The 12,259-nt window shown below is 54.0% G+C and overlaps 1 long non-coding RNA gene across 3 annotated transcripts in view; it reads right to left on the bottom strand.

The window, feature by feature from the left end:
* Positions 1 to 3,563: 3,563 nt before the first annotated feature.
* The window catches only part of LOC118945307 (uncharacterized), a 70,989-nt gene continuing 62,293 nt past the window's right edge, over positions 3,564 to 12,259 (bottom strand). For all 3 annotated transcript variants that reach the window (XR_005040444.2, XR_005040433.2, XR_005040441.2), the window contains exon 4: positions 3,564 to 7,337. This is a non-coding gene — a long non-coding RNA (uncharacterized LOC118945307). The remainder of the gene's footprint in view (positions 7,338 to 12,259) is intronic.

The raw sequence follows: 12,259 nt of genomic DNA, 5'->3' as shown, positions 1-12,259 counted from the left end.
GCCTCACAGGACAGAAACAATGAGAAGCCTTGCCAAACACCTAATGGTAGCCTGGACAGTGAATAGGATGAGGTCTCTGCTGTGTGTGTGTGTGTGTGTGTGTGTGTGTGTGTGTGTGTGTGTGTGTGTGTGTGTGTGTGTGTGTGTGTGTGTGTGTGTGTGTGTGTGTGTGTGTGTGTGTGTGTGTGTGTGTGTGTGTGTGTGTGTGTGTGTTTCCACCCAGAGAGGGGGTCACTCCTGTAATCTCCAGAGCAGTGTTTAAGACAGTGCCTTGTAAGGTTGAGTTTATCCCTGGTGAGAGTGAGGGAATCTGTCCAGCTCAGTAAGCATGTATATCAGGCCATCTCACGGCTCACTGGACTCTCCCTGGGTGGGCCCGGGTCAATACCACCACTGCTGACTGGCCGGGCAGAATGGGATAATCTCCCTCTTTCTTTCAGGCCAGGGCCTAGGGCCTCCTCTCCTGGTGGCCGAGTCACAGCCTTCGGCCATGGCGACTTGGCTCTAATTTCAGGTCATCCCCAGTCTGGGGGGGGGGGGGGGCAGGGAGCCCATTTCAGCCAGAGCACTGGAGCGCACTGGGGGCATTGGGGCATCGCATGAACTGGCTGTTGGGAGAAAACAATAGGAGGTGTGATAACCAATAAACAAGGCCGGTGTATGTGTGTGTGTGTGCAGCGCTTTCTTCAGCTCCAGCAGCTTGCTTCAACACCCCCTATGCTCACACACACGCAGGGAACAAATTGACACCAACAATGTTGGCCACTTGGTTTAACTGTCTGCTCTCTGGTCCTTCAGGGTAACTCTGAGAGGATCTGAATAACTGCACTCTGTCAAAACTACACTCTGTCAAAAGTTTTAGAACACCTACTCATTCAAGGGTTTTTCTTTATTATCACTATTTTCTACATTGTAGAATATCGATGACATTAACACTATGAAATAACACATATGGAATCATGTAGTAACTAAAAACTGCTAAACAAATCAAAATATATTTTATATTTGAGATTCTTCAAAGTAGCCACCCTTTGCCTTGATGACAGCTTTGCACACTCTTGGCATTCTCTCAACCAGCTTCATGAGGTAGTCACCTGCCATGCATTTCAATTAACAGGTGTGCCTTTTTAAAAGGCTAATTTGTGGCATTTATTTTCTTCTTAATGCGTTTGAGCCAATCAGTTGTGTTGTGACAAGGTAGGGGTGGTATACAGAAGATAGTCCTATTTGGTAAAAGACCAGGTCCATATTATAGCAAGAACAGCTCAAATAAGCAAAGAGAAATGACAGTCCATCATTACTTTAAGACATGAAGGTCAGTCAATACAGAACATTTCAAGAACTTTGAAAGTTTCTTCAAGTTCAGTTGCAAAAACCATCAAGCACTATGATGAAACTGGCTCTCATAAAGACCGTCACAGGAAAGGAAGTCCCAGAATTACCTCTGTTGCAGAGAATAAGTTAATTAGAGTTACCAGCCTCAGAAATTGCAGCCCAAATAAATGCATCACACAGTTCAAGTAACAGACACATCTCAACATCAACTGTTCAGAGTAGACTGAGTGAATCACAGCTTCAGTCGAATTGCTGCAAAGAAACCACTACTAAAGGACACCAATAAGAAGAAAAGACCGCTTGGCCCAAGAAACACGAACAATGGACATTAGACCGGTGGAAATCTGTCCTTTGGTCTGGAGTCCAAACTGGAGATTTCCTGTATCCCTGCTTTCTCAAGTTCTGTTCCCTAGTTACCCTGGTTCTGACCGTTCTGTCTGCCCTGACCCAAGCCTGCCTGCTGTTCTGTACCTGCTTGACTTTGACCCGTTTAAGAACCTCTGCCTGTCCTGACCACGAGCCTCCCTGCTGTTCTGTACCTGCCTGACTTTGACCCATTTAAGAACCTCTGCCTGTCCTGACCACGAGCCTCCCTGTGGTTCTGTACCTGCCTGACTTTGACCCATTTAAGAACCTCTGCCTGTCCTGAACTGCCTGACTTTGACCCGTTTAAGAACCTCTGCCTGTCCTGAACACGAGTTTCCCTGCTGTTCTGTACCTGCCTGACTTTGACCCATTTAAGAACCTCTGCCTGTCCTGAACACGAGTTTCCCTGCTGTTCTGTACCTGCCTGACTTTGACCCATTTAAGAACCTCTGCCTGTCCTGACCACGAGTCTCCCTGCGGTTCTGTACCTGCCTGACTTTGACCCATTTAAGAACCTCTGCCTGTCCTGAACTGAGCCTGCCTGCTGTTCTGTACCTGCCTGACTTTGACCCATTTAAGAACCTCTGCCTGTCCTGACCCTGAGCCTCCCTGCTGTTCTGTACCTGCCTGACTTTGACCCGTTTAAGAACCTCTGCCTGTCCTGACCCCAAGCCTCCCTGCTGTTCTGTACCTTATTGACTCTGCCCTGGATTACGGACCTCTTTTGCCTGCTCCCTGTTTGGGTCAATAAACATCTGTGACTCTAGCTGTCTGCATCTGGGTCTTATCCTGAGTTCTGATAGTCCCACAGTTGACAATGCATGTCAGAGCAAAGCCATGAGGACAAAGGAATTGTCCGTAGAGCACAGAGACAGGATCGTGTCGAGGCACAGATCTGGGGAAGAGTTCCAAAACATTTCTGCAGCATTGACTGTCCCCAAGAACACAGCCCGCTTGGAGTTTCCCAAAAGGCACCTAAAGACTCTCAGACCATGAGAAACAAGATTCTCTGGTCTGATGAATACAAGATTGAACTCTTTGGCCTGAATGCCAAGCGTCATGTCTGGAATTAACCTGGCACCATCCCTACGGTGAGCATGGTGGAGGCAGTGTGAGCATGGTGAGGGCAGCATCATGCTGTGGGGATGTTTTTCAGCTGCAGGGACTGGGAGACTAGTCAGGATCTAGGCAAAGATGAACAGAACAAAGTACAGAGAGATCCTTGATGAAAACCTGCTCCAAAGTCCTCAGGACCTCCGACCGGGGCGAAGGTTCACCTTCCAACAGGACAACAACCCTAAGCACACAGCCAAGATGACACAGGAGTGGCTTCAGGACAAGTCTATGAATGTCCTTGAGTGGCCCAGCCAGAGCCTGTATTTGAACATGATCAAACATCTCTGGAGAAACCTGAAAATAGCTGTGCAGCAATGGTCCCCATCCAACCTGACAGAGCTTGAGAGGATCTGCAGAGAGGAATGGGAGAAACTCCCAAAATACGGGTGTGCCAAGCTTGTGTGTCATACCCAAGAAGACTCAAGGCTGTAATTGCTGCCAAAGGTACTTCAACAAAGTACTGAGTAAAGGGTCTGAATACTTATATAAATGTGCTATTTCAGTCTTTTCTTTTGCTTAAAAAATCTAAAAACCTGTTTTTGCTTTGTCATAATGGGGTAATGTGTGTAGATTGATGAGGGGGGAAAATATTTAATCAATTCTAGAATAAGGCTGTAACGTAACAAAATGTAGAAAAGTTGAGGGGTCTGAATACTTTCCAAATGCACTGTATGGTCATTGATCAACTTCAATATTGTCCCTTGACACATTCAAATGTAAAGAGAAAGTAAAATAGTTGAGGCAGCTTTTATTTTTGCAAATACGTTCACTTTATTTGTATTTTTTACCACAAAATAATGAAATATGCAGCATCCCTTAATTTTTACATTAAAAATAGTTATTACAATCAATGATATGAGCATTATATGGATACAAGTATGAAGTTGAAGTGCAAAGGCGTACAAAATCTTGAGCAAAATGAAATATATTACTTTTAAATTCATTACTCTAAATGATCCCTTAGGGCCTCAACCAATATCCACATAACACTAGTTAAAACATATTTCATTTTGATCTAATAAAACTATTCAAAATAAAAAATCCACCTTGTATTAACTCACCTTTCCATGTTAAGACTCCACCTTACCTGTCCACAAATAAAAACTAGGTGATCAACTAAATCCTCCGGTCTTTTTACTGACCCTTATTCCAATCACAGAGGAGGCTTTACCTCTTCTCTGTGTCTGGTCAGGTCAGGTCAGGTCAGGTCTGGTCAGGTCAGGTCTGGTCTGGTCTGGTCAGGTCTGGTCAGTTCAGGACATTATGCTGGTCAGGTCTGGTCAGGTCAGACCAGGTTGTATGCTGTTCAGGTCAGGTCAGGTCAGGTCAGGTCTGGTCAGGTCTGGTCAGTTCAGGACATTATGCTGGTCAGGTCTGGTCAGGTCAGACCAGGTTGTATGCTGTTCAGGTCAGGTCTGGTCTGGTCAGGTCAGGTCTGGTCAGGTCAGGTCTGGTCTGGTCTGGTCAGGTCTGGTCAGGTCAGGTCAGGTCAGGTCTGGTCAGTTCAGGACATTATGCTGGTCAGGTCTGGTCAGGTCAGACCAGGTTGTATGCTGTTCAGGTCAGGTCAGGTCTGGTCTGGTCTGGTCTGGTCAGGTCTGGTCAGGTCTGGTCAGGTCAGACCAGGTTGTATGCTGTTCAGGTCAGGTCAGGTCTGGTCTGGTCAGGTCAGGTCTGGTCAGGTCAGGTCTGGTCTGGTCAGGTCTGGTCAGGTCAGGTCTGGTCAGGTCAGGTCTGGTCTGGTCTGGTCAGGTCTGGTCAGTTCAGGACATTATGCTGGTCAGGTCTGGTCAGGTCAGACCAGGTTGTATGCTGTTCAGGTCAGGTCAGGTCTGGTCTGGTCAGGTCAGGTCTGGTCAGTTCAGGACATTATGCTGGTCAGGTCTGGTCAGGTCAGACCAGGTTGTATGCTGTTCAGGTCAGGTCTGGTCTGGTCTGGTCAGGTCTGGTCAGGTCTGGTCAAATCTGGTCAGGACATTATGCTGGTCTGGTCTGATCTGATCAGATCATTATGCTGGTCAGGTCAGGTCAGGTCAGGTCAGGTGAGGTCAGGATATTATGCTGGTCAGGTCAGGTCAGGTCTGGTCAGGTCATTATGCTGGTCAGGTCAGGTCTGGTCTGGTCAGGTCAGGTCTGGTCAGGTCAGATCTGGCCAGGACATTATGCTGGTCAGGTCAGGTCTGGTCAGGCCAGGTCAGGTCTGGTCAGGTCAGGTCTGGTCAGGTCTGGTCAGGTCAGGTCATTATGCTGGTCAGGTCAGGTCAGTTCAGGTCTGGTCTGGTCAGGTCAGGTCAGGTCAGGTCAGATCTGGTCAGGTCAGGTCAGGTCAGGTCTGGTCAGGTCAGGTCAGGTCAGGTCAGGTCTGATCTGGTCAGGTCAGGTCTGGTCAGTTCAGGACATTATACTGGTCAGGTCTGGTCAGGTCAGACCAGGTTGTATGCTGTTCAGGTCAGGTCAGGTCTGGTCTGGTCAGGTCAGGTCTGGTCAGTTCAGGACATTATACTGGTCAGGTCTGGTCAGGTCAGACCAGGTTGTATGCTGTTCAGGTCAGGTCTGGTCTGGTCTGGTCAGGTCTGGTCAGGTCTGGTCAGGACATTATGCTGGTCAGGTCAGGTCTGGTCAGACCAGGTTGTATGCTGTTCAGGTCAGGTCAGGTCTGGTCTGGTCAGGTCAGGTCTGGTCAGTTCAGGACATTATACTGGTCAGGTCTGGTCAGGTCAGACCAGGTTGTATGCTGTTCAGGTCAGGTCAGGTCTGGTCTGGTCAGGTCAGGTCTGGTCAGTTCAGGACATTATGCTGGTCAGGTCTGGTCAGGTCAGACCAGGTTGTATGCTGTTCAGGTCAGGTCTGGTCTGGTCTGGTCAGGTCTGGTCAGGTCTGGTCAGATCTGGTCAGGACATTATGCTGGTCAGGTCAGGTCTGGTCAGGTCAGGTCAGGTCTGGTCTGGTCAGGTCTGGCCAGGTCAGGTCAGATCTGGTCAGGACATTATGCTGGTCAGGTCTGGTCTGGTCAGGTCTGGTCATGGCAGTTCAGGTCTGTTCAGGTCAGGTCAGGTCAGGTCAGGACATTGTGCTGGTCAGGTCTGGTCAGGACATTACGCTGGGCTGGTCTGGTCAGGTCAGGTCAGATCTGGTCAGGACATTATGCTGGTCTGGTCAGGTCAGGTCAGGTCAGGTCAGGTCAGGTCAGATCTGGTCAGGACATTATGCTGGTCTGGTCAGGTCAGGTCTGGTCAGGTCAGGTCAGGTCAGGACATTATGCTGGTCAGGTCAGGGCAGGTCTGGTCAGGTCAGGTCTGGTCAGGTCTGGTCTGGTCAGGTCAGGACATTATGCAGGTCTGGTCAGTTTTGGTCAGGTCTGGTCAGGTCAGGTCTGGTCAGGTCTGGTCAGGTCAGGTCATTATGCTGGTCAGGTCAGGTCAGTTCAGGTCTGGTCTGGTCAGGTCAGGTCAGGTCAGGTCAGATCTGGTCAGGTCAGGTCAGGTCAGGTCAGGTCAGGTCTGGTCAGGTCAGGTCAGGTCAGGTCAGGTCTGATCTGGTCAGGTCAGGTCTGGTCAGTTCAGGACATTATACTGGTCAGGTCTGGTCAGGTCAGACCAGGTTGTATGCTGTTCAGGTCAGGTCTGGTCTGGTCTGGTCAGGTCTGGTCAGGTCTGGTCAGATCTGGTCAGGACATTATGCTGGTCAGGTCAGGTCTGGTCAGGTCAGGTCTGGTCAGGTCAGGTCAGGTCTGGTCAGTTCAGGACATTATGCTGGTCAGGTCTGGTCAGGTCAGACCAGGTTGTATGCTGTTCAGGTCAGGTCTGGTCTGGTCTGGTCAGGTCTGGTCAGGTCTGGTCAGATCTGGTCAGGACATTATGCTGGTCAGGTCAGGTCTGGTCAGGTCAGGTCAGGTCTGGTCTGGTCAGGTCTGGCCAGGTCAGGTCAGATCTGGTCAGGACATTATGCTGGTCAGGTCTGGTCTGGTCAGGTCTGGTCATGGCAGTTCAGGTCTGTTCAGGTCAGGTCAGGTCAGGTCAGGACATTATGCTGGTCAGGTCTGGTCTGGTCAGGTCTGGTCATGGCAGTTCAGGTCTGTTCAGGTCAGGTCAGGTCAGGTCAGGACATTGTGCTGGTCAGGTCTGGTCAGGACATTACGCTGGGCTGGTCTGGTCAGGTCAGGTCAGATCTGGTCAGGACATTATGCTGGTCTGGTCAGGTCAGGTCAGGTCAGGTCAGGTCAGGTCAGGTCAGATCTGGTCAGGACATTATGCTGGTCTGGTCAGGTCAGGTCTGGTCAGGTCAGGTCAGGTCAGGACATTATGCTGGTCAGGTCAGGGCAGGTCTGGTCAGGTCAGGTCTGGTCAGGTCTGGTCTGGTCAGGTCAGGACATTATGCAGGTCTGGTCAGTTTTGGTCAGGTCTGGTCAGGTCAGGTCAGGACATTATGCAGGTCTGGTCAGTTCTGGTCAGGTCTGGTCAGGTCTGGTCAGGACATTGATGCTTGATCCGTTCACTGCATTGCCATTGTAGCCTCAGCATCTGAAAATACACAAGACAACAGAAGAATCTGATTAGGACAATGAACATTTCTACATGGACAGTAAACCTGTTCAAATCCAAACATCTAAAACATCAGCACGCGTTGATTGACAGTTTAGTGCCCTCAGATCATGTACACACGTGCAGTGTGACGTTGTGTGTGTGTGTCATCTCCCCTCCCCAGCAACGCTGTGCTGTTGTTGTTTACTACCAGGTGTGTGTGTATGTGTGTTTGTGTATCAGTCATCTGTATCAGTGTTTAGGGTGACCCCTGAGCTTGCCGACAGTTAGGGGTCAAGGGTCAGAGTAGGGACTGTCTGGGCACACCGGCTGACCCCCAGCACCTGCAGCCTATAGGGGGAAGGGAACCCTCATCACCCGGACCAGGCTGATAACACCTCTGGGATTAGGATCCAGACACAAACACACTGACCCCACTCCTTGTTCCCAAACACACACACACGTCATAGACATTGGTCCCTGCTTGGTCATAAACTGATGTCACGATCGCTTAGGCTGCATAACGCAGGTTAGGTCTGGTCTGGTCTGGTCAGGAGGGAGGAAGGGAGGGAGGATGCTGAGTCTGGGACTGTCACCTAATTATCATTCTTCTCTGAGATGAGACTGCATGGGGGGTTCTGTCAGGGCTTTTAACCATTAGTAGACATGATCTGATGTAACACCATTGAAGAACTCTGACAGTTATGTGATTTCTTTGTGCAAATGTAGATGATATACATACGCCGTATCTGGTTAGATCTCTAACAACAAGAGAGCCGAGGACCAAACGATACAGTACATCATTATTACACTCACCAGACCCTGTGACCCTCTTATCATAACAACCAAGGAGAAAGAAACTGCTCTCTAGGAGAAAAAGGCACTAACAAGGAACTGAGCTGACCACAACCCTAAATAGTCCTGTTGTGTTAATACCACACATCCTCCTCGCTTTTACTGCGGGTCTGGAGAGGAGGTCCTACCAGGAGTTCCTTCCAGACAGACATCAACAATAACCTGTCTGCTCTGGCCTGGCCTGGCCTGGCCTGGTCTTGTCTGGCTTGGCATGGTCTAGCCTGGTGGAGAAGGAGGCTTGGCTGATTTATCAGGGTATTATACTGGGGAGGCTATTGGGGGGCTGCGGAGACACTGGGGTGGGGAGACATGGGGCAGGGGAGGGAGAGGGGAATGACAGGTGGCAGGGGAGGGAGAGGGGAACGACAGGTGGGCAGGGGAGGGAGAGGGGAATGACAGGTGGTCAGGGGAGGGAGAGGGGAATGACAGGTGGGCAGGGGAGGGAGAGGGGAATGACAGGGGGCAGGGGAGGGAGAAGGGAATGACAGGTGGGCAGGGGAGGGAGATGGGAATGACAGGTGGGCAGGGGAGGGAGATGGGAATGACAGGGGGCAGGGGAGGGAGAGGGGAATAACAGGGGGCAGGGGAGAGAGAGAGGAATGACAGGGGGCAGGGGGGAGAGAGGGGAATGACAGGTGGGCAGGGGAGGGAGAGGGGAATGACAGGTGGGCAAGGGAGGGAGAGGGGAATGACAAGTGGGCAGGGGAGGGAGAAGGGAATGGCAGGGGGCAGGAGAGGGAGAGGGGAATGACAGGGGGCAGGGGAGAGAAAGGGGAATGACAGGAGGCAGGGGAGAGAAAGGGGAATGACAGGAGGCAGGAGAGGGAGAGGGGAATGACAGGGGGCAGGAGAGGGAGATGGGAATGACAGGGGGCAGGGGAGGGAGAGGGGAATGACAGGGGGCAGGAGAGGGAGAGGGGAACGACAGGGGGCAGGGGAGAGAGAGGGGAATGACAGGGGGCAGGAGAGGGAGAGGGGAATGACAGGGGGCAGGAGAGGGAGAGGGAGAGGGGAATGACAGGGGGCAGGGGAGGGAGAGGGGAATGACAGGGGGCAGGAGAGGGAGAGGGGAATGACAGGTGGGCAGGGGAGGGAGAGGGGAATGACAGGGGGCAGGAGAGAGAGGGGAATGACAGGGGGCCGGGGTGGGAGAGGGGAATGACAGGGGGCAGGAGAGGGAGAGGGGAATGACAGGTGGGCAGGGGAGGGAGAGGGGAATGACAGGGGGCAGGAGAGGGAGAGGGGAATGACAGGGGGCCGGGGTGGGAGAGGGGAATGACAGGGGGCAGGAGAGGGAGAGGGGAATGACAGGGGGCAGGGGAGAGAAAGGGGAATGACAGGAGGCAGGGGAGAGAAAGGGGAATGACAGGAGGCAGGAGAGGGAGAGGGGAATGACAGGGGGCAGGAGAGGGAGAGGGGAATGACAGGTGGGCAGGGGAGGGATAGGGGAATGACAGGGGGCAGGAGAGGGAGAGGGGAATGACAGGGGGCCGGGGTGGGAGAGGGGAATGACAGGGGGCAGGAGAGGGAGAGGGGAATGACAGGGGGCAGGGGAGAGAAAGGGGAATGACAGGAGGCAGGGGAGAGAAAGGGGAATGACAGGAGGCAGGAGAGGGAGAGGGGAATGACAGGGGGCAGGAGAGGGAGAGGGGAATGACAGGTGGGCAGGGGAGGGATAGGGGAATGACAGGTGGGCAGGGGAGGGAGAGAGGGGAATGACAGGGGCAGGGGAGGGAGAGGGGAATGACAAGAGGGCAGGGGAGGGAGAGGGGAATGACAGGGGGCAGGAGAGGGAGAGGGGATTGACAGGGGGCAGGGGAGGGAGATGGGAATGACAGGTGGATGACAGGGGGCAGGAGAGGGAGATGGGAATGACAGGGGGCAGGGGAGGGAGAGGGGAATGACAGGGTGCAGGGGAGGGAGAGGGGAATGACAGGTGGGCAGGGAAGGGAGAGGGGAATGACAGGGGGCAGGAGAGGGAGAGGGGAATGACAGGGGGCAGGGGAGGGAGAGGGGAATGACAGGGGGCAGGAGAGGGAGAGGGGAATGACAGGGGGCAGCTGAGGGAGAGGGGAATGACAGGGGGCAGGGGAGGGAGAGGGGAATGACAGGGGGCAGGGGAGGGAGAGAGGAATGACAGGTGGGCAGGGGAGGGAGAGGGGAATGACAGGGGGCAGGAGAGGGAGAGGGGAACGACAGGGGGCAGGTGAGAGAGAGGGGAATGACAGGGGGCAGGAGAGGGAGAGGGGAATGACAGGGGGCAGGAGAGGGAGAGGGGAATGACAGGGGCAGGGGAGGGAGAGGGGAATGACAGGGGGCAGGAGAGGGAGAGGGGAATGACAGGGGGTAGGAGAGGAAGAGGGGAATGACAGGTGGGCAGGAGAGGGAGAGGGGAATGACAGGGGGCAGGAGAGGGAGAGGGGAATGACAGGGGGCCGGGGTGGGAGAGGGGAATGACAGGGGGCAGGAGAGGGAGAGGGGAATGACAGGGGGCAGGGGAGAGAAAGGGGAATGACAGGGGGTAGGAGAGGAAGAGGGGAATGACAGGTGGGCAGGGGAGGGAGAGGGGAATGACAGGGGGCAGGAGAGGGAGAGGGGAATGACAGGGGGCCGGGGTGGGAGAGGGGAATGACAGGGGGCAGGAGAGGGAGAGGGGAATGACAGGTGGGCAGGGGAGAGAAAGGGGAATGACAGGAGGCAGGAGAGGGAGAGGGGAATGACAGGGGGCAGGAGAGGGAGAGGGGAATGACAGGTGGGCAGGGGAGGGATAGGGGAATGACAGGTGGGCAGGGGAGGGAGAGAGGGGAATGACAGGGGCAGGGGAGGGAGAGGGGAATGACAAGAGGGCAGGGGAGGGAGAGGGGAATGACAGGGGGCAGGAGAGGGAGAGGGGATTGACAGGGGGCAGGGGAGGGAGATGGGAATGACAGGTGGATGACAGGGGGCAGGAGAGGGAGATGGGAATGACAGGGGGCAGGGGAGGGAGAGGGGAATGACAGGGGGCAGGGGAGGGAGAGGGGAATGACAGGTGGGCAGGGAAGGGAGAGGGGAATGACAGGGGGCAGGAGAGGGAGAGGGGAATGACAGGGGGCAGGGGAGGGAGAGGGGAATGACAGGGGGCAGGGGAGGGAGAGGGGAATGACAGGGGGCAGCTGAGGGAGAGGGGAATGACAGGGGGCAGGGGAGGGAGAGGGGAATGACAGGGGGCAGGGGAGGGAGAGGGGAATGACAGGTGGGCAGGGGAGGGAGAGGGGAATGACAGGGGGCAGGAGAGGGAGAGGGGAATGGCAGGGGGCAGGAGAGGATGGAAAACCGCGTGGGGATGCTGAAAGGACTGCACAGAGGCACCAGCATCATTTATGCAGAGTTTGGCTGAGGGGTGGAGGGTGTCTAGGACCCCCTCAATACCCCTCGAGGGTGGCTGAGACTGAGGGTGTATCCATGGTGCGATAGAGGGTGTATTTTTGGAGGGGAGGAGAATAATGGAGAAGGAGGAGGAGGGGGGTGGGGTGGGTTGGCTGGGCACTGTGCTCAATGACGCTTGTCTGCCTGTCTGTCTGATGTCCCATTAAGGTTTGGGACAGGCCGGGGCTGAGAGGGGAGGAGAGGAGGGAAGGTGCTGTTCAATCCCCCGGTAGACTGCTGCTCCATCTGCTCTGCTCTGTTCTATTCTACTCCACTCTACCCTGCTCTGCTCTGGGCTCCCCATTAGAACAGCAGGCCTATCTGCTCTGCTCTGGGCTCCCCATTAGAACAGCAGGCCTGTCTGCTCTGCTCTGGGCTGCCCATTAGAACAGCAGGCCTGTCTGCTCTGCTCTGGGCTCCCCATTAGAACAGCAGGCCTGTCTGCTCTGCTCTGGGCTCCCCATTAGAACAGCAGGCCTGTCTGCTCTGGGCTCCCCATTAGAACAGCAGGCCTGTCTGCTCTGCTCTGGGCTCCCCATTAGAACAGCAGGCCTGTCTGCTCTGGGCTCCCCATTAGAACAGCAGGCCTGTCTGCTCTGCTCTGGGCTCCCCATTAGAACAGCAGGCCTGTCTGCTCTGGGCTCCCCATTAGAACTGCAGGC

Source organism: Oncorhynchus mykiss, chromosome 1 (genome assembly GCF_057628025.1).
Source record: "Oncorhynchus mykiss isolate SJ-2025 chromosome 1, ASM5762802v1, whole genome shotgun sequence".
Lineage (NCBI taxonomy): Eukaryota > Metazoa > Chordata > Actinopteri > Salmoniformes > Salmonidae > Oncorhynchus > Oncorhynchus mykiss.
Note: the sequence above shows the minus strand (reverse complement) of the source record. Positions and strands in the feature narration are given on the sequence as shown.